Raw genomic sequence first — 21,217 nt, 5'->3', positions numbered from 1 at the left:
AGACTTTAAAAAGACTCTTGGACACATTTAACCAAAAGTTCAATTATTTACCCCATTCTCTTTTCCTGTGGCCTGAGCAGTAACAAAAACCATTTGTTTTCAAAAAACCAGGCAACTGTCACATTTCCTGGGTCAAGGGAAAACACAAGCCTTGTTATTTTCCATTCTTATTTGGATCTAGCAATGCAGGGCAAAATAATTTTGTATTCCTGACTCCTTCCTCAGGAAAATGACCTATGAGTTTCTCCAAACAAACGTAACAAGAGGCATTTAGGGATGGTGTATATTACATGCTATATTTAAATGCTGCAGGAATAAGAATAGAGGCTTTAAAACTCATGCAGTCAGGTTTTGTTTCGTCCTCTCTCCACAGTCTTTAAATGCAAACGCATGCAGAGTGACAGCTCTCAGAAAAATCGCCCTAATGAGAATATATCCCGTTCCCAAGGAGTACCCTCTGCCACCATCTATTTATGGACTAATAGCTGGCTCCCTTCTCCATTCTCACACCGTATGTTTTAAAGAGCAATTTCCATTTTTGAAGTATTGCTGAAAGGAAAGAAGTCATCTTTTATCACAGCCAGGAAAGGTCAGCAAGTCAGTAATCCTCCATTCACTTACTGACAGAAATATCCTCTTTCCTTCCACAGCAGAACAGAAAAGTGATTTATTTGAGATTGGCATTAATACATAAAATGGCCAATGCACCTAGCTATGCCTGGGCAATCCCTTACATGGTCCAGAAGCTTCTTTTATTACCTGTTAAGGCTGTGAATTGAATCTGTTGGACCAAGCATTGTCAATACGATTCCCAATCCCCTCCCGTCCATTCTGCCATAGTATCTAATCCTTGCAAGCCAAAATATTTTCATAATGAAGACCAACCCAGAAGCTGCCTTTGCTCCTGTGTGCAGATTTTGACCTTTCTTTTGCATTTGGCACACACACACACACATGCAAACACCAATTTACAGAATGTTTTTGTTTTGTCTTTTACAAGTATACTTCATATGTTTATTTTTCAGCTCTCCAATCATTCACTGAGTTTTATTGACTCTTTAATATGGATCCAATACCGTACAAGGCAATGGGACATTACTAAAGATATAATCTGTGACTTCCAAGTTCTTATAAATCAAGTTAGGAACACAAAACATGTGCATGGAGCTAATAATTCTGCCTTATATTATGGAATGATTTGTAGTTTTCAAAGTAAGTTAATGAATTTTGTTGTACTTGATACTTTCACTGACAATATGGGATATACAGCAGGATTTTGATCCAATTTAATACTTGGTTAACAAAATGATGCATGTAAGATTCAGTCTGGGTTGTCCTTCCCAGTTGTAAGCTAAATATTTTCTTTTGGAAGAAAAGCAAGTCTTTAATTACCTGTCATCTGTAAATGTAAGACACCACTGATTGCAAGATTTTGTGTACCAAAAAGAAAAATCACAGCTAAGATTGGGTGGAATGAGGGGTTGTCTAACAGGATTCCCCTGAATAAAGCTGGGACACTCAAGGCTATAGCCTCAGTGTAAGACTAACTGACTCAATAAACTGGCCACAGAGAAAGAAACAGCAAGGGAACCTTAATATCTTGGCAAGCGTAGAGAATTTGAACAACTAGTCAGCACTCAGCAGGTTTGAGTTCTGAATTCACACTGCCAGTGTGGTCCAAAAACCCTTAGAGAATTTAATTTAAAATGGTCTCAGGTAGTTAGTGCCTGAAGTTGACTGGCAAAAGAAAATGAAAATTCTCTCTGGAAGACCTTGGCTTTGATCTAAGCTGACAGAGATAATAGAGGATGCTATTGATTATGAGATGCACCCATATTTCATGAGTCTGAAAAAGATGTGTTATAGGATTGATGAAATATGGTTATTACTTATTTGTAATTGGTTAAAGGACTTACACTTCACTATTAGCTCTTAGTTATGATTTAAATATCCGAGATTTAAGAGGAGTCAATTGTCATAAATTTTAGTCTCCAATTTTCAGTGCCATTAATTTTAGGAGACTTATCTGTGTATCTCCTGAAATATATTTTCAGCCTAGCAATTGCAGGCTAATATTTCACTTAGTCACAAAATAATAATGGTGACAAATATTAGATAAGACTTTAAGCAGGTTATGTGAAAGACTTGCACTTCATAAAAGCAACCATTTAAAAATATGATGCTTGATGGCAGCTTAGGCTAAAGACCTGGAGATGAGCCAGATGACAATCTGTAGGGTTGCTTCCATACATGATATTCTATCTAGTGTTGCCTGTGTTTGATTTTTTTTCCAATCATTTTTTATTATGAAATAAAACACACACACAAGTGTGCAAATACAGATGTAGAGCTCAGTGATTTCACAGAGAGAACCTTCATATAACCATAACCAAGGTCAGGGAACAGAAATTGCCGGCACCTCGGAGGTCTCTCATGTCCATCCCATAACTGCCCCTCCATTTCCCCACCCCAGAGATAAACATGTCCTTGTTTCTTTTTTGTTCGCTTGACCACCTAACTATTCATCCTTATACATTACAGTTTTATTTAGTTTGTATTTTGAATTTGAGCAAAATGAACTTCTACAGTAGTTGTTTTGTGTTTTGCTTACTTTGCTCAACATTATGTTCTTGAGATTTATCCATGCTGTTGCATATAGCTGTGATTTGTTTGTTCTCATTGCTGTATAGTATTCCATTATCTCAAGATGCCACAATTAATTTATACATTCTGTTATGGCTGGACATATAGGTTACTCTTGGTTTGGACTGTTACAAATATTGATTATTGATTATTCTTCTACAAGTCTCTTGTTAAAGCTTTTCCCACAATTTTTTTTGGGTATTTATAACATAGAATGTAATTAATGGGTAATAGGAAATTGACATGTTCAGCTTAATACATATTTCCAAGCAGTTTTCCAAAGTGGTGGTACCAATTTGGACATCCAACTGCCATATAATAGAGTGCAAATTTGTTCAGATTTCTAAAAAAGTTTAGTCATCTGACCTATTGAAAAAAATCTTCAGTGACTTAAGAATACATAATAGTATTTGCAAATAACATTACAGGATTATAGTCTCAGGATACAAAACTCTTGACAGGCTAGGACAATGGAACAACGTCAGTAGGGTGATATTCAGCAGGGATTACACAAAGCTACAACATCATCTGGGGAGACTAAGTGTCCTACAATTTCACATATGAAAACCAATGGTGGTATGTTACTAGCGTGTAGTTTCAGGAAAAAAAGTGCTTTCCAATTCTAGTAGGTTAGGCTTTCCCTAACCAGAGCTTATGTATGTCAGCTCGCTAATGAGAAGGGATCAGTTCACTTAACAGATATTTGTTAAATGGATAAATAAAAAATGAATGAATGAATGATTGAAAGGTCCACGTCCAAAGCTGAATATTGGCAGATGTAAAGACGCTCAAAAGCAAAGCTCTCCTGTGTGTTTTTCCCCTCTCTCTCCTTTTCCCTAAATTACCTTTTTATTCAAAGAAGGACAGAGAAACTTAGGTGACAAGTATCAGAGAAGCAAATGATTTAAAAAAGAGCCAGCTAAATCAAATCCAGGATTTTTTTGAAAACATTTATGAAGCAATAGGTTGTGTCTAAATTGTTTGCCTTAGTTCTGCTTTCCTATTCTACCTAGTCCATTCTTTTTTACTTCTTTTTTTCTTTTTATTCTTGGCTTTGTCCTTTATAAAAAGTGTAATTTCTGTGTTTTATTAAAAAGTAAATATTGCAAACAAAGCTTTCCAAATCAAGAAGTCTTTCTGGTTGTGCCCTACTCAGCGTAGGAACACACTTCAACAGAGTCATGTTGCACTTCAGTTCTTCCCATTACTCATTTCACCCACTGCAGCATTGTATTTTTAATTTTTTCAAGAAAATAATATCTTTAGGGGATTTTAAAACATGTAAAAATGAAAAATCAAATGAAATTTAAAAAATTCATACCCATAGAGAACATTCCATGTAAATAAAGTTACACCTCATAAACTTAATGCTGATTAGCATCTACAGACTTTTCTTTTTTATGCTTATTCCAATTTCAAGGCATAATCAGCTTCTTGTTTTGCTCCATTTGTATTTGCATGCCCCCTCATAGCTGAGGAATAAATGCCCTGTTTCATTGCTATTCCCCTAGGTTATTTTGGTTCATTGGTCTGATGTGTGTAACGCTTCATAAAATTAAGAAATATCTTATTAATGCCTTCATTTCCCCTTCAAGTTTTTTGTCTGTATGGTCTATGCTACAGATTACATTTACTGTAAACTTAATCTATTTTTAATGACACTTGCCAAGAAAACCGTGGCTTTATTTTTCTGTTTACTTGGTAGTTGCCTCACAAATAGCAGCAGTCTATCACTGATTCAGAAGGAAGGTGGTATGTTAAATTTCACCATTTATCAGTTTTCCCTGTGTAACTGGCATATCAAAAAAACAGTGCATTTTAAATCATCTTGTGCTTGCCTGGGGTTTCTTTTTTTATGAGACAAAGGAAAAACTTAGCTGGAATTTTACAGCATCTTTGAAAAGGAGTTGCGACCTCATAATAATGCCTTATATTTTTAGAGTGCTTTAACATTGACAAAGCACTTAAAAAAAAATCTCATTTCATCTTCACAAGAACAAAGCCGTTCAGTGTACTGGTTAAGGATATGGCCTCTGGAGCCAGGCTCCCTGATTTTGAACCCTGCCTCTGTCATTTACTTGCTGGTAATATGAACTAAGTTCTGTTTATTGAATTTCGTCTCTGGTCTCAGTGTCTTCTTTGCTCCAATGGGTATAATAATAGTGCCTACAGGTTTGTTGAGTGAATGAAATAAGATAATCGCTTGCATCAGTCAGTTCTTGCCACAATAATGTGCACAACAACAAAAAGTCCTCAGCAGTATGCAACTGTAATTTTATAGGTGGGAGCTGGTTAGGTGTTGGCTATGCCAATCATGCCAGGTTTCGCTAACAAGTCGGTGAGTTGGCCGGATATCGGTTGATCTAGGATGGCCTAAGCTGAGATGGCCAGGTGTCCTTGACTCTGTTCTACATGTGTCCATCCTGGTGATATCTTCATGGCAATGTAGAGGCACAAGAGGGCAATCCCTGGTGTAAACTTTCATTTTGAGCCTCTGCTTGCTCATACCTGTTAACATACCTCTAGCTGTTTGAAGTTGTATGTACCCCAGAAAAACATGTTCTTAAATTTGGTCCATTCCTGTGGGTGTAAACCCATTGCAAGTAGGACGTTTTGATGAGGTTGCCTCAGTTGAGGTGTGACCCACCTTAATTAGGATAGGTCTTAATCCTATTACTGGAGTGCTTTATAAGCAGAATAAAATTCAGACAGAGAAAGAAAGCCACAGGAAGCAAGAAGGTGAAACAGAACCTGGAAGAGAAGGGAGAGGCCAGCAGATGCTGCCATGTGTCTTGTCATGTGACAGAGGTGCCAAGGATCCATGGCAGCCAGCTCCAGAATGCCATAGTCTTCAGGGAGAAAGCATCACCTTGATGATGCCTTGATTTGGACATTTTCCTGGCTTCAAAAGTGTGAACGAATAAATTCCTATTGTTTAAACCCAACCATTTCATCATATTTGCTTGAGCAGCCTAGGAAACTAAGAAATACATTTGGCCAAAATAAGTCACAATGCTGAACTCAACTCAAGGGGCAGAGCAAGTCAGCCCACTCATAATGGGAGGGCACTAAAAATGTATATTGCAAAGGACACTGATACAGGAAGGGGTAAAAAAATTGAAGCCATCATTGTAATCTACTATAATATTTAAAACATAGCAAAGTTCCTGTAACAAAGAAAGATTCCATAAATATATAGTTATTACTATTAGGTTGATCAAAATGAAATTATTTTTGGAGATAGAAATGGTCAACTATCAGCAATTTCATAGGCTTTAACCTCATATTACTACTACAAAATCATACAAAATGGAATTACAATCAACAATTTTTAGTGGAAGAAACTGAAGCCTAAGTAATTTTTAAGGCTACTCAGCTTGTAAATTTTAACTTTTCATTTCAATGTAGTCTTCTGACTTTAAATTAAGTTTGTCTTCCCTTGTGGGATAAAGCCACACTTTGCAAGGCTTGGTCATAGATAAATAATTCTAACTCTGGCATGACTTCATAATTTCCCAACTCTTTTTCCTCATAAAACTCATCCACTACCAGGGAGTACTGACATCTGAAACACATGGACTTTTGCCAGTCGTAACCCTGTAGCATTCATCTCCTGGTAACTATCTCCTAGAAATAGAAATGAAGCTGATGGTAAGTGAATGCTACATTAGATCTCAGAAAAGTCATCTCCAAAGCACTTGAGAATTTGGGAGTTACGACTAAATGCAGTATTTCATTCTTCTCTCAATTGTATTTTCCCAGACGTGGCTATAGCAGTTTTTCATAGTTATGTCTTATTTGTATATTTAATTATATTTGAGCCAGTTAAACAGATATAGTATATAGAAGTATACATGTGGATTATTTTACATATGTGCCTATGACATATTTAGCACTAAAGTATATATCATGTGTTTCCAATGGCCTCTACTGAGTGAATCAGCTAAATTAGGAAATGGCCGAATAGTTACACAATTGGTTTTGCTATATGTGGACTCAGACAAGTAAATTAATGAGCATTCAAATCAAATTATTCTTCCAATTATAAAGTTTCATGTGACTGAGAATGAGAGAATATTCTCAAAGAACAATAAGTTATTGCAGCTCTTCATTATCATATTTTGCTGCTAAAGATGGGCTGTCAGTATCTTGTTTACAGTGGACCCAATTTCATTTCCCTCTTCCCATCCCCACCCATCAAGATGGCTAAGGTCAGTAGCATCAAAGGATGCTCTGCTTTGTTCTCAGACAAGCTGGTAATTTTGAGACTGCACAACTCTGTGTTACTTATTGCTTTTTAAACTGAATGATTGTTCAGATTTATTTTTGTTGCTGCTGTCAAATCAAGAAGGAAATATATTTAGTACTAGTACAAAAAGCCATAGTATCTCATCTGTCCTAGTGAGGCCCTAAGGATTCAAGCTTCTTAAGCTTCCTGTTTTCTGTTCTGAACCTGAAAGCTCTGTGTACATGGAACACCTGCTGTATGCCACCTGCAGGAAGTGTAGGGAGAAGGGGACATGACATCACAGGGTCCATATTTGATTCCTATTTCTGTCCTGTACTTGCTGGGTGACTTTGGGAAAGAAATTTAAATTCAGTGTCCTTGTCTCCACTATGTTTACAAGCCCTGACTCACAATATTGCTTTGGCATCAAATGAGATATTGTGTTCACTTAAGCATCACACAGTTGTTGGCCAGGCTCTGAACTGCTGAATCCAAAGAACCTTCTGAGAGGTATCTTCCTATATATTTAGTGAAGGAGAACCCCCCAAAAAATAGCCCACACCGTTCCTATCTTTGGGGAAGTTACCAATCAAATCTTCTGGTTATAGTACTTGTTTATTTTTGGATTTTTCATTTTTTTTTGCACATTTTAATTGCTGCAGCTCATTTTGATTCATATTGAGAGTGTAGACTGAACTTACAGTTTAATATAAGCATGCCATGTATGTACAAACATATCTGGAAGAAAAGTTTCATGAATCTTTACTGTCCGTGTCGCCATCCGATATTTTCAATTCTGCCTTGTTCTAATGTAATTTATTTTATTATTTTTAAAAAGAATTGATTGTGATCTCAGCAATGGGTTACAAGTTTTAAAATACTGTGAAGAAAGACCTGAATTCAAATCCTGATTCAGCCACTTATTAGCATAGTAACTGTGAGCAAATTAAAGTCTCAATTTCCTTATTTGTAAAATGGGAATTATAATATTACTTATTTCATAGCAAAATAGTGAGGATTAAATCACATCATTAATTTAAAGCACACAGCGTAGTAGATGCTCACTATTTGGAGGTTTCAAATCACTACCTATAATTGCATTAGAGATGAAGTTTAAAAAAAGACATATTTGATATTCTACCAAATTCAGGAAAGTTAGACAATAATTTGGACAATTCAAATTTTTAATTCAATTCTTCCTTGACAATTTTATGGAGAAAGACCTTAAGGATTACTTTAGGTTCTTTGATGTCCATGAAACAAAAAAAATTCCAGACAGCACTGACCTAGTTTGGTGGCAAAGGTCAGGAATGCTTTGGAAGCATCATTCTGGATCTTGACAAGTGTCTCCCTCACTGCTTAAAGCTATTCAGGGGACTGGCCTGGTATAATTTAACTCTGTTCCAGAAAGCCCTAAATCCAGGGCAACATTTGCAAACACCAATGGCACAATTGATTGCAATGTCACCTTGTTCTCTCCTTTCCCTTCCCACCCCACTTCATTTCCCCAACGTAACTCATTATGTCTAAATTTATCTGAAACTTCCAAATGTGTCTAAGAAAAATTGTATCATTGTTGGCCACTTACTTCCCTTTGGGCTAAAAAAACTTGGCCCATATAAAATCTCAAATTTCAAAACAAACTTCCCTCTGTTGACTACTAGTGTGAGAAGAAGAATTTCAACTTAATTCAATTTGTATTTCCCCCTAATTTAGTAATGCAAATTATTATATTCTGTGCTGTAGATGCTACAGTGCACAATGCAACTGGGACCCTGTTGGCTAGCAACCCAGAGAAATGAATCACTGGAGATGTTTACAGGGAAACAAATGACATGCTTACTTAAAATTCATTTCTTTTTAATGGTATAAAAATTTCTTTTCAAATTGCAAACTATAGGTGTTTGCTGACAGACCCTTTTCAGTCATTATTGCTTCTTTTCTTCTCCTCCACCCTCTTTTGCTATGCCTAGAGAACATTTTTGACAATGGGTTTCAAAACATTCTGCAGGTATGTATGTTATGCTCTTAAATCCTGTAGATTGTTTATCATGCCCTCTTAATATCATCTGAAACATAATGTGTTTTTATGAGAAAACTGGATGATTACTTAATTGCAGTGTTTCTGTTTTCACTGGATGTGCTACTGAATAGAAATGAGAATATAGTCTCCCAAATGAAATTCTCTAGCTAAGCTAGAAACATGTCTTTCGTATTGCACTCTTCAGGTGAATCTAAGCCAAACAATTCTCCTGAATGATAGTATCTCATGACTGGTCTCTAATGGAAGGCAAAGTTTATTTTGATCTAACCTATTTCAGTTACTTTTCCATTAAGAAATCTTTAAAAATATTTTTGTGACCTATAAAATGTTCGGGCAGCCTTAAGAATGGAATAGCTATAAGCCAGAGGGAAATCTCATTAATAAAATCACTTACATGTTCTGTCCTTAATTGCAAACTCTTTGAATATAATGTCCCTGTGAAATGAGATACACTTGGAGATTTTAATGATACAGGCTTCAGGATTTGATATCTTTATAAATTTAAAGTCAGGAAAACCAGGGAAGGTTAATTATTCCTAAAAGAATGACCCCATGATGCATAGACATTCTGTATTTTTCACTCTTTTCATTACATCTTTGTGCCTTTATAGAAGGTGTCTAATTCTAGGGTCTCTGGGTTGGTTTTAATGACATGCCTCTGCCTAGGCATGTTTTCTTCTGAGAAAACATGCCTTTTTCATCAGCTAATCATTTGGTTCTGTCATTTAAATGAGGTTGTGAATATGCTGTAATCCTAGGATGTCCCCAGTTTGCCCAAGTGACAGGCATACAGCGTATTCCAATCCAGTTTCGCACTAAGACTGAAGAACACTCCAGGCATGGAAGTGGACATGGATTTAATTGGGACTTACTAACAGGAGATGAAGGTCCCATGATTGCAGCTGGCCATGGAAAGTGAACCTCACAAAAAAGAGCACGGAGTGCCAAGGGGGTGGCTTACAAAGGTTTAGGTTCATAGGGTTTGACAATGACGTTTCTGCGGGGTCTCCCGAGATTTGATTATTAACAGTGATCAGGGGAGGTGAGTTTTAAGGCTTTGATGATACCTTGTTTCCCCCCTGAGGGGTCTGTTGACCTTTAACATCTTTCCCGGTCATGTAAGCAGCTGCATGTGTGACTTGCTCTCAAAAGGAGTTGGGGGCAAGTCCCTGAGTCTTCACAAAACCTGTTAAGGTAAGGGCAAGAATTTGGACCAAAGGACAAAACAACAAAAGAAAAGCCCTAAATGGACAGAAGGTATATGATCAGAGTCACAAACTCAAATGCTTACATGCCCAGAGAAATAGCTTAACTGAGTAAAATTGGTTGGGTACAAGAAACATTGGAGAGTGGTGAGTTCTATGTCCCATGGAGATGGTAAGGATTTATTTGGCCTTTTGCCCAACTGCTAGGCTTCTGTGAAAATGTTTTCCAAGCTTCCTATTTTGTATGAAAGGTCAGAAACAGATGTCTGAATTGAAAATTCTGGCAGCCATTTAAAAAAAATTATTTATATATTAATTCATAACTTTCTTTAGTTTTTCTTTTACCTTGGAGCCGTCGTTCCTACACATTTTGAGGTATAATTTACATAAAATAAATTGCACAGATTTTAAATATACAATTCAATAAATTTTTATAAGTGTGTATACCCATGTAACCTCTACCCCAATAAGATATAAAATTTTATGTTCACAATACCCTGAAAGTTTCCCTTAATTCTCCATTCCAGTCAACTCTCCACCCCTAGAGGTGACTACTGTTTTGATTTCTAGCACCATAGCCTTGATTGGCCTGTTCTAGAACTTTTTGCAAATGGAATTACACAGTATGTTCTCTTCAGATTTGGCTTTATTTGCTCAATATAATGTTTTTGAGATTAAACTCTGTTGCTGCATGTCTTTAAAGTGCTGAGTAGTAGTGTATTAATTCATTTCTAAGCATGATTTGGGCCAAGGCTTATGAAGGTCTGGCAGAAGCATGGTTGGGTACTTCTGGGTTGGCAAGAAAACATTGGGTGTAGGTAAAGAACCTTAACCACAAAAAGGATGGGGGAAAGAAGATCATGCTGGAGAGTGTTAAAAATAAAACAATATGAAATAGTGGAAATAGAGGAACTACAAGGCAGAAAAGAGCAAAATAATTCATAGGTAGACCTTTCAGGGTTTTTAAGAAATTGGGGGTGAAAGGATCATAGATGTGACCAAAGAAATGAAGAAAAAAGCTAATGAATGGATGTTGAGTAAGAAAAGAGTAACCTGTGGCTTTTGATACCTAAACTCATTTAAATGCAAATCTTTGGCATACTTTTTTTTTTTTTTCTGATACATGAATTTTTATTCAGGGCTTACTTACAGGGTGAGAAGCCGTGGACAGATCATGACGGCTCTCTCAGGCCAGGCAGGCATCGCATTCACAGGGAAGATGACCGAGCGATGCAAAAAAGGCAGAAAGCCTTTTATAAGGGCTTAAGACAAAGGCCTTCCTAAGGGTGGGGGGAGCTATAGATGCAGGAACAGGTCACTCTGACCTGGGGAGTGGTGCAGGAAGGACTAGAATAACACTTGAACAATTACATTTTGCTCTTTTTGTGAGACTAAGAGCTTCTCACTTCCTGCCTGCTTGCATCAAGTTACATTTTAAGGTCAATTTACCCTTTCTCTCTTTACTGGCTTAGAAAGACAATAGGTTAAACATCTAGCTGCCTAGGTCATGCAGACTGCTGTGCACCAAAGATCTGCAGGCCTGTTTTGCTCAGGCCATGGGTTGCCACAATCCACCCCTGCACAACAGTTTGCATTGACCATAGGACAGACTTTACATCTATAATTCACAACAACAATACAATAAACAACATAGTAATAATACATTGGTACAGAGAGATAATAAACCTATTAGCAAGTGGTGCTATGGCCAGGTTAATGAGTTTTACCATTTAGCACAAGTACTGCCTGGGCTAAAATAGCTAAAGGATAACACTACCAGGCATTTTGCTTTACTTTATATTTAGTTTTTACCATTTTTTCAACCTTGATCACAGAAATAAATTTCCCTTTCCACCAACTTTCTGCAACTTTCTATATTCATTCAGGTTTTGTTCCATATCTCCTTTTTTTTTTATTCTGATACAACCAGTCATTTAGGAAAAAATGACTTTTTTTTTCCTTCAATAACAACAAAAAAAAAGACATCCCTCATACCATCTACATTCAAGTTATCAAAATAATTTTGGAAATTGTTCTTAAGCATTTCACAACGTATTGTTACCAATAACATTACACTTGTTAGAAGGCTAAATATTAAAACATTTTAGTAACACTTTTTTAACAAAAATTAACAATACATGTAAGCATTAAATTGGATAGCTGAGTGGTTTAACAATATACATAAACTGAATCTTCATAGTAGATAGAAGAGTTCCAGGTGAGGGGGTTTTAAATACCATGTTTCCTCCCCCTTCAGGGAGCCCCTCAGTGTCAGATCTACAGTTAGTTTCCTATGTAATTCTAATACCCATGGGCTTAGGATTCTCAACCAGCATGGCTGCATAGTCCAGAACCAGAGCCAATTGACCTTATTTTCCCCAATTTCTAGTGTTTGTGGCACAGGCGAGAGAGTTATTATCATTGCCCCATTGTGGCTTGAAAGCAGCCAGTCCCTTTATCTGAAGTTAATGCTGATACAGTCCTCCAGTCCATTGTTTCTATCATCCTTTAAGTGTTTAGCTGTATCCATGGCAGTGAAGGCATATTTTGTCCCTTTGGACAGAGGAAAGGGGCCAATATAGTTTACTTGCCACCAGGTGACAGGAATCTGGCATCCTCAGTGCCCAGTCTTCCGGCACAGTCATTCAGCCACGTCATGCATCATCAGTATTAGGCTGTGGAATTTTGCTAGGGCATCCACTTCTATGTTACCTGGTAATGAATCGGTGTTGTGGGCAGAGACATGAAAAATGATTACCTTACATTTGTGGCAGGTAGTCCAGATGTCTTCCCATCAGATAGTGTCAGTACTGGGCTGGACAGTCACAGCTGTCCAGGTAGCAGGTTACCCATGTGCCAATCCATGCAGAGTCAGGTGTATTTCCTTGTCTGCCAATGGTGGGCGTGGGAGGAGCCACCTTGGGAGGATCCACAGGAAACAGGGCATGCTGCTCTTTCACATAGGAGGCCAGTCCTAAAATTTCATGCATCTCTGTTTTTAAAGAGCCGTTGTCAAAGATGCCACGTCGTAGGAAGTAGACTTTCCATTTTTGTCAGTGTGCTCACCTGAGCACTCCCCAAGTGGGGCTTATTTATAGTGTCCCATATCTGCATACCTGTGTGGGTATGGTCTTCTGTAAGGTCACTGGGCACCTGAGATAAACCTTCAACACTCGCAACAGAGGATTACAAACTGCACAGTTGCTCTTTTAAAGGGCTGTATCTGAGCTCTGTGCCCTTCTATAGTTGGGATCAGAATCTAATAGGTACACATTCAGCTTGTTGCCTTTGCCCCAAACCCCACCCAAAGCCAATATTGGCACTGGCCAACATCCAAATCACAGGGTATATCAGGGTCCACCCCCCTTAAAGTCTGTGCTTGCATAATAGTTTGCTTAGTCTTTTTAAACACAACCTGCTGTGGAAAATCCCATTCCCACACTTTTCCTTTTCTAATTAGGGTATACAAAGGTTTTAAAATTCATACTACATAGAGTATAAACACTTTCCAATAACTTAACAACCAAGAAAAGCCATCAACTGTTCAGAGGTAAGCAATGTGGGATAACTTTGCATTTTAACAACAACAGCTAAAGGAATAGCCTTAGTTTTATCCAACCAGACAAAACCCAAGAACTTGATAGAGTAGTCAGGCTCTTCTGGAGGTTTCCACGTTTGAAGGTATCCTTTTGGAAGCACAGCAAATGTCCATTGTTGTTTTCCCCACATGAAGCCTAACACAGGTTGACTGGAAAAAAATCTAAAAATATTCTAAATAACATATTAGCAAGGTTTAACACAAAGTTAAATAGGAGCAACCAGTTCACTAATGGCTCCCTAGGTTTTTGTCGATATTGGTTACTAATATCTTAGTTTGGCTGAGGAAAACTCCTTTTGATTAGAAGCTGCTGCTACTGCTTCACCCTCTTCCCTCCATGGGGGATCAGGGTGCTGAACTTCCTCTGCTTTAACCCTTTGTTGGACCAGAGGTCGAGTATGCCTACTTTCCTTAGTATCAATTTCCCAGTCAGACAGGGGCTCATCATCTTTTGATGAGGAATCAACAGGGTCCCACACTTTATGGTTCCAGTCAGGGGAAGCCAGGATATGCCTAACTTGCCCTTTGGGCAGCTTATGCCCTCTTACTCTAGTGTTCTGGTATGCCAAGATTTCTAAACTTTTATCCAGAGCATCTTTCAATTCTGCTTGTGTTAGCCTCGTATCTTTGTCTAACTTTAATTTACCTCCCAGGTGGCTTCCGGCCACCTTTGCTGCTAAAGCTTCCTCCATAGTGACACATACAGCCTCTAACAATGGCCAGCCCACCACAGCCACAATCTGGTGGCCCTTTTTTTCTTTCTGAATCACCAGTGGTCCTGTGGCCTGATACAGGATGGCTATTTGTCCAGCCAGAGAGTTATAAACATTTCCATACTCCCTCGGCAGATTCCATTCATCTAGGAGGGTAGCCATCCCTCCCCACATAGACATCCATTCCACTGGGAGGGTGGGCAGCCCTTCCCACATAGACGCCGCAGGCCTCCCCGGTATCCCACCCGGGGCCTTCTCCTTTCCGCTCCCCAAGTTCATGTCATCAGTGCCCGGGATCTCTTTAGTCTCTGGCTGGTGGCTATTTAATTCTCCTGGCTGGCTCACCAATTGTCTCAGCCCATGAGGGCCATGCCAGTCCAAAGGCTGAAGGAGACAAGCATTTTCTGACACATGAACTTTTATTCAGGGCTTACTTACAGGGTGAGAAGTCGTGGAGAGATCATGATGGCTCTCTCAGGCCGGGCAGGCATCGCATTCGCAGGGAAGATGACCAAGCCTTGGCATACTATTTAACATACGATAACAAAGTATACTTTTTGTCATCCTTAAATGACAGTCTTGTGGGTGTGTCAATGCACATATTTTTCCTCAGTCCTATTCTCATTTCATTTATTTTCCCTCATTTTATTTCCCTCTCTCTCTCTTTTTTTTTCCACTACCTTCACTGTCTTTTAAAATAAGTTTTTTATTTTAGAATAGTTTTAGATTTACAGAAAAAATTACAAAGACAATATAAGTTCCCATAAACCCCACAGTGTTTCTCTGATTATTAATATCTTACATTAGTTTGAAGTATTTGTCACAATTAATGAACCAATATTGATAAATTATCATTAACTGAAGTCCATTCTTTGTTTAGTTTTCTTCATTTTTCCCTAATACCCTTTTTCTCTGCCAGGATCTCATCCAGTATACCAGCTTAAATTTAGTCCTGTCTCCTTGGTGTTAGAGAAGTCACAGACACCTGTTAAGGGGCTGTCCCCAGAGGTCACCTCCCCTCCCCTCCTTCTCTGGGGAAGTCACAAACACAAGCTAAGTGGCCATCCTCTAGCTGTCTGCTACCCCCACCTCCTTCTCTATTGTCTGCACTTCCACAACCTAGGGGAGAGGTTAAGTCTAATGAGAAAAGGCTCTGCCAGAGCTTAAACTTGGAAACCAGTGACAAGCAGCTCCAGATGCTTATCAGAACAGAAATTCTTAGTGGCAGTCCCACTCTCCAGGTGCATAAAAGTATACACTCAAACAGTATAGATTGATCTTTCTTCTGCACTAAGTGGGGTATGTGCAGTTGCCATCTACCAACCCTGACCAGGAGCAGTTTACGGCCACCCAGGAAGACGGTCATGATGGGACTTCTTCCCCTGCTCTTTTGGATTCTGCTGAGTAAGTGACAAAGAGATTACTTGTGCTTTCTGCCCTCTTTATTCTGTGCAAGTAATAATGGGGTCGTTTGCTGAAAGTTTCTGTTGTGCACTGAATCTGTGTCCCACCACCATGGTAGCAACTCACTCCACACTTAGACTACTCTGGTCAGTGATAGTTTCTCAGACCTTCCTTGTTTTTGAGGACCTTGACAGTTTTGAGGAATGTTAGTCAGAAATTTTGTAGAATTTCCCTCCTTTGGGATCTGTCTGATGTTTTCCTCATCATTAGATTGGGATTATGAGTTCTGGTGAGGAAGACCCCAGAGGTACAGAGCCGTTTTCTCACATCACATCAAGGGAACATGCTATCAACCTGACTTACCACTGTTGATGTTGACCTGGATCACCTGGCCGAGAAAATACAGTAACTTCTTCCCAAAACATGGACTATAATTTATTCTGACTAGTCCAAGTTAGGTCACATGATCTATCTGAACCAAGAAGATTAACCAAGGGAAATGCTATGCTCTGATTCCACAGGCACACAGGAACTCCCTCTGGAACTGGAGATTGAGGTTCTGTTAGGAAAGAGAAAGTATGGCTTTAGCTCTTTTCCATTCTGTTTTTTTATGCCAATATCTCACCAGACTTTATTTCCAACACATGAGTTTTTAATAGCAGTTCATGCCATTTAGCATGCAGAAAGGCAAATACTGAAAACACATTGGAGTCCAATTACAAAGTGGTTCATAAAATGCAGACACTGAATTTTTGTATTGAAGATGCTATTCATAATTTTTAGAAATAGAAATCTTTCCAACATGTTTATTTTTACTGGATTTGTTTCCTGGCTGCAGAAATAAATAAAATCCCATTTTAATTTGTGCAGTATGCCTTCAAACACCAAAGATATGCTGAGTCACTGATAAATAAATCATTTAGCCTGGAAACAGATAGATGAACCAATTTCTGAAATCTGCAGACATCTAAGTTTCTCCATTCCTTTCCTTGCTGAGATTAGCTAGAACAGATGAATGCTGGCATTCTAATCAGGACAAAAAAGGGTGTCCCCTCCTTTAAATTTTCAGCAACCTGTCATGCTAAATTACCGATGTCATGCCTAGTCACATTATTTTATGTCAAGACTGCATCTAAGTGCTGCAAATAGTTGTGGATAGTGGATGTTTCCCCGAGAAACAGTCACATTTGCAAATTATCACATCTACTTTAGGGGATGTCAAATGTAGGGGATTGGAATAATTCTGCTCCAAGTAATTTAAAGGAAGTTTGAATTCATTTAATCCAAATTATGAATGTGGTTCATGGACTTTTCTCTGATTTTTATCCAATAACACAGATTACAAGGCACATAAAGGGACATTTACTCAATAATCTTTTCAGTCTATTCTCCAATATTCCTGAGGAGAAAAAAAAATTGAAGAATATTTTCCCACCAAAAATGATAACTTAGATTTTCAAGAATAATAGTGGCTAGATGATTTATGTACATTTTAGTTAAAGCTACCATTGAACTTGACTTCAGTCAACAAATGTGCTTCAGTGACCATGAATAACTTTTAAGAATACAGCCATAAAACAGATGGTTGTTTGCCCTGAGGTTTAATATATATATATATATATATATATATATATATATATATATATGTATATATATATATATCATAAAATTTTTGTATGTCAAACAAACTGGATCAGAAAAAAAAAATTACTTGCATGTTGGGTAAATTTTCCCTTGTGTTATGCAGCTTAAATATCTTTTCTCACAAATTGTATTGTAAATTTTTTTTAATTATTAAGGTTAAATTCACATACAGTGAAATGAACAGGTTGCAAGTAATCAGTTCAATGATATTTGATACACACACCTAGAATCTACACACACTCAAGATAAGGTCAAGAGACCCGGTGCTTCCTTCCAGTCATACTCCTTCCCCCCCAGATAAGCAATCACTGTTCTGATTTCTATCACATGGATTAGATTTGCCTATTCTAGAATGCCATCTAAATGGGATCATAAAATATGTTCTGTTTCATTTCTGTCATCTTTTACTCAACATTATGTCTCTGAGATTCACACGTGTTGGTGGGTACATTAGCAGGTCATAATTTTTTATTGCTAAGTATTGCTTCATTGCATGAATATACCACGATTTGTTTATCTTCATTGATAGTCTTTGGGGTTGTTTCTAGTTTGGGGCTCTTACGAATAAAATCACTATAAACATTCTCATACCAGTCTTTGTGTGGATACATGTATTTATTTCTTCTGAGTAAATACCAAGGAGTGGAATTGCTGGGTTTTAAGGGTGGTGTATGTTTAACTGTTTAAGAAATTGGAAACAAGTTTTCCAAAGCAGTTGTGGCACTGTGGTTTAATTTTCATTTCTTGGATGCCTAATGACATTGGCAATATTTGCCTGCACTTATTAGCTATACACATATCTTCTTTTGTGTAGTATGTATTAAAGTATTTTGTCCATATTTTATTAGTCATTTCAAAAAGGTCTTTATGTATTCTGGGTACAAGTCCTTTGTCAGACATGTGTGTTGCTAGTATTTTCACCCAATTTGTGGCTTAATTTTTTATTTTCTTTTCTTAAAGATGATTATTGAAAAAAAGAAAATTTTAATTTTGATGAGGTAGAATTTATAATTTTTTCTTTAATTTAGTGTTTTTAGTGGCTTCTCTAATAAATCTTTGCTTACTCCATATTTGCAAAGATATTCTACGATGTTTTCAAAGTTTTTATAGTTTTGGATTTTACATTTAGATCTTAATCTAGCTTAAATCAGTTTTTGTGTATAAGGAAGGGGTCAAGGTTAAATTTTTTCTATATGTTTATCAATTTGCTCCACTCTATTTTTTTCCACCCTATTTGTTTGAAAACACTTTTCTTTCCCTTTTGAAGTGCATTGCACTCTTTCTTGAAAGTCAATTGATTGCGTAAGTGTGAGTCTATTTCTGGATGATGTATTCTGTTCTTTTGAGCTATTTATCTATACATTTGCAATGCCACAATATCTCTATTAGTGTAGAATTATAGAAAGACTTGAAATTAGGTAGTTTGAGGCTTTTAAGATGGAAACTTAGATCATTGATTTTAAAACTTTCTTATTTTTCTAAAACAAGCATTTGAAAGTATACATTTCCCTCTAAGTTTTTCTTTAGTAACATCTCACAAATTTGGGCACATTGTGTTTTCATTAGCATTCTGATTGATATATTTTCTAATTTCCTTTGTAGTGTATTCCTTGACCCTTGGGTTATTTAGAAAAAGGTTGATTAATTTTCAAATTTCAGGGTATTTTCTAAATACCTTATCATTATCAGTTTCCTATTTAATTTTCTTATGGTCAGAAAACATACTCTGCAAGTTTTATTTTTTCAATATTAGTGAGATACATTTTATTGTCCAGCATATGGTCTATTTTGATGGAAATCCCACATGCACAATAAAGAGCAAGTATGTTCAGCCATTGTTGAATAGTTTTATAAATGTCAGGTTGAGTTGGTTAATAGTGTTGTTCAAATATTCTGTAGCCTAATGATCTTTTGTCTACTTGTTCTATCAATTACTTAGAGGGATGATAGAATCACCAATTACAGCTGTGACTTTTTGTGCATTGTTCTTTAGTTGTGTCACTTTTTGCTTTATCTATTTTAGAGTTCTGTTATTTGCTGTAACCATTTATAGAATTGTGATGTCTTCCTAATGTATTAATAGTTATTTATAAGAAATGTCCCTTGTGTTGAAGTCTATTTTGTACAATAGTAATATTGCCATTCAGGGTATATCTTTTTCCATCCCTTTACCTTCAACTTATCTGTTCCTTATTACTTAAAGTGTATCTCCTGTAGACAGCATATATTTTGGTTATGCTTTTTTATCCAGTCTCACAATATGTGACTTTTAATTGGAGTATTTAATCCATTTACATTAAATGTAATTATTGATATGGCTCCATTCAAGTCTAAAATCTAGTTAGTTGCTTTCTATTTGTCCCATATATTGTTTATTTCTTTTGTCCTCATTTACTGCTCTTTTTGGGTAATTCGAATATATGTCAGTCTTTTGTATCTTCTATTGTATTTTTATCTTTGCCTCTTTGTCTTATTTTTATTACTTCTTCTATGGAATATAATATGAATCCTAAACTTATCACAGTCTACTTAGATTTAATATTACAACTTTGTGTAAAATGCAAGATATTTACAAGGGTATAATTCTATTTCCCTTCTGGTCTTTGTACTATTTTGTCATACATTTGATTCTACATAAGTTAAAAATCCTACAATGAAATGATAATATTTGTACTGTAAAGATCAGTTTTCATTTAAAGAAATACGGTAAAAAAAAAAAAAAAACTCCAACCCAGATAACCTTTACATTTACTCATATATTTACCATTTCTCTTGCCTTTTTATTTCTTGCTGTAGATGTGAGTTTCCCTGTGGTATCATTTCTCTTTATCTTGAAGAACTTTATCATCTGTCAAAGGGCAGGTCTGCTGGAAGCAAATTTCCTCAGATTTTGTTTATCTGAAAGTTATCTATTATGCCCTATTTTTTTTCAATTTTTTCAAAGTATAAATGACACAGTAAACTTTATCCCTTTTAGTGTATGGTTCTGCAAGTTTTGACAAATATATACAGCCATGTACCTACTTAATCAAGATATAGAACAGTTCCAAGACCCAAAAAATATTCCACTGGTCCTTTGAAGTCAACCCTTCCTCCCACTCCCAGTAACGGCAACCACTGATCTGTTTCCTGTCCTTACAATTTTGCCTTATCCAGAAGATCATATAAATGAAATCATGCTGTATGTAGCCATTTGAGTCTAGCTTCTTTCATCTTAGGTTAATGCATTTAAGACTTACCTGAAGTTGTTTCATGTATCAATAATTCATACTTGTTTAGTGCTCAGTAGAATTCCATTGAGTGGACTTACCACAGTTTTTTTTATCCATTCCACATTTGAGAGGCATTTGTGTTGTTTCAAATTTTGATGATTACAAATAAGGCTGCTATAAATATTTGTGAGCAGATTTTTGTGTGAGCCTGCCTTCATTTCACGTGTGTAAATATCTAAGTGTGAGATTGCTGGTTTTTTTAACTTCACAAAGAAACTGCTGAACTGTTTTCCAAAGTGGCTGTACCATTTAGCAGTCACACTAGCAATGCATTTCCAATTGCTTTGTATTCTTGCAGGTACTTGTCAGAATTATTTTGTCATTCTAATAGATGTGTAGTGGTACCCATCATGATGTTAATTTGTATTTCCCTAATGACTAATGATATTGAACATCTTTTCATGTGCTAATTTTCCATCTGCATATCTTCTTTGCTGGAGTGTTCAATTTTTTTCATATTTTTGAT

Source organism: Choloepus didactylus, chromosome X (genome assembly GCF_015220235.1).
Source record: "Choloepus didactylus isolate mChoDid1 chromosome X, mChoDid1.pri, whole genome shotgun sequence".
Lineage (NCBI taxonomy): Eukaryota > Metazoa > Chordata > Mammalia > Pilosa > Megalonychidae > Choloepus > Choloepus didactylus.
Note: the sequence above shows the minus strand (reverse complement) of the source record.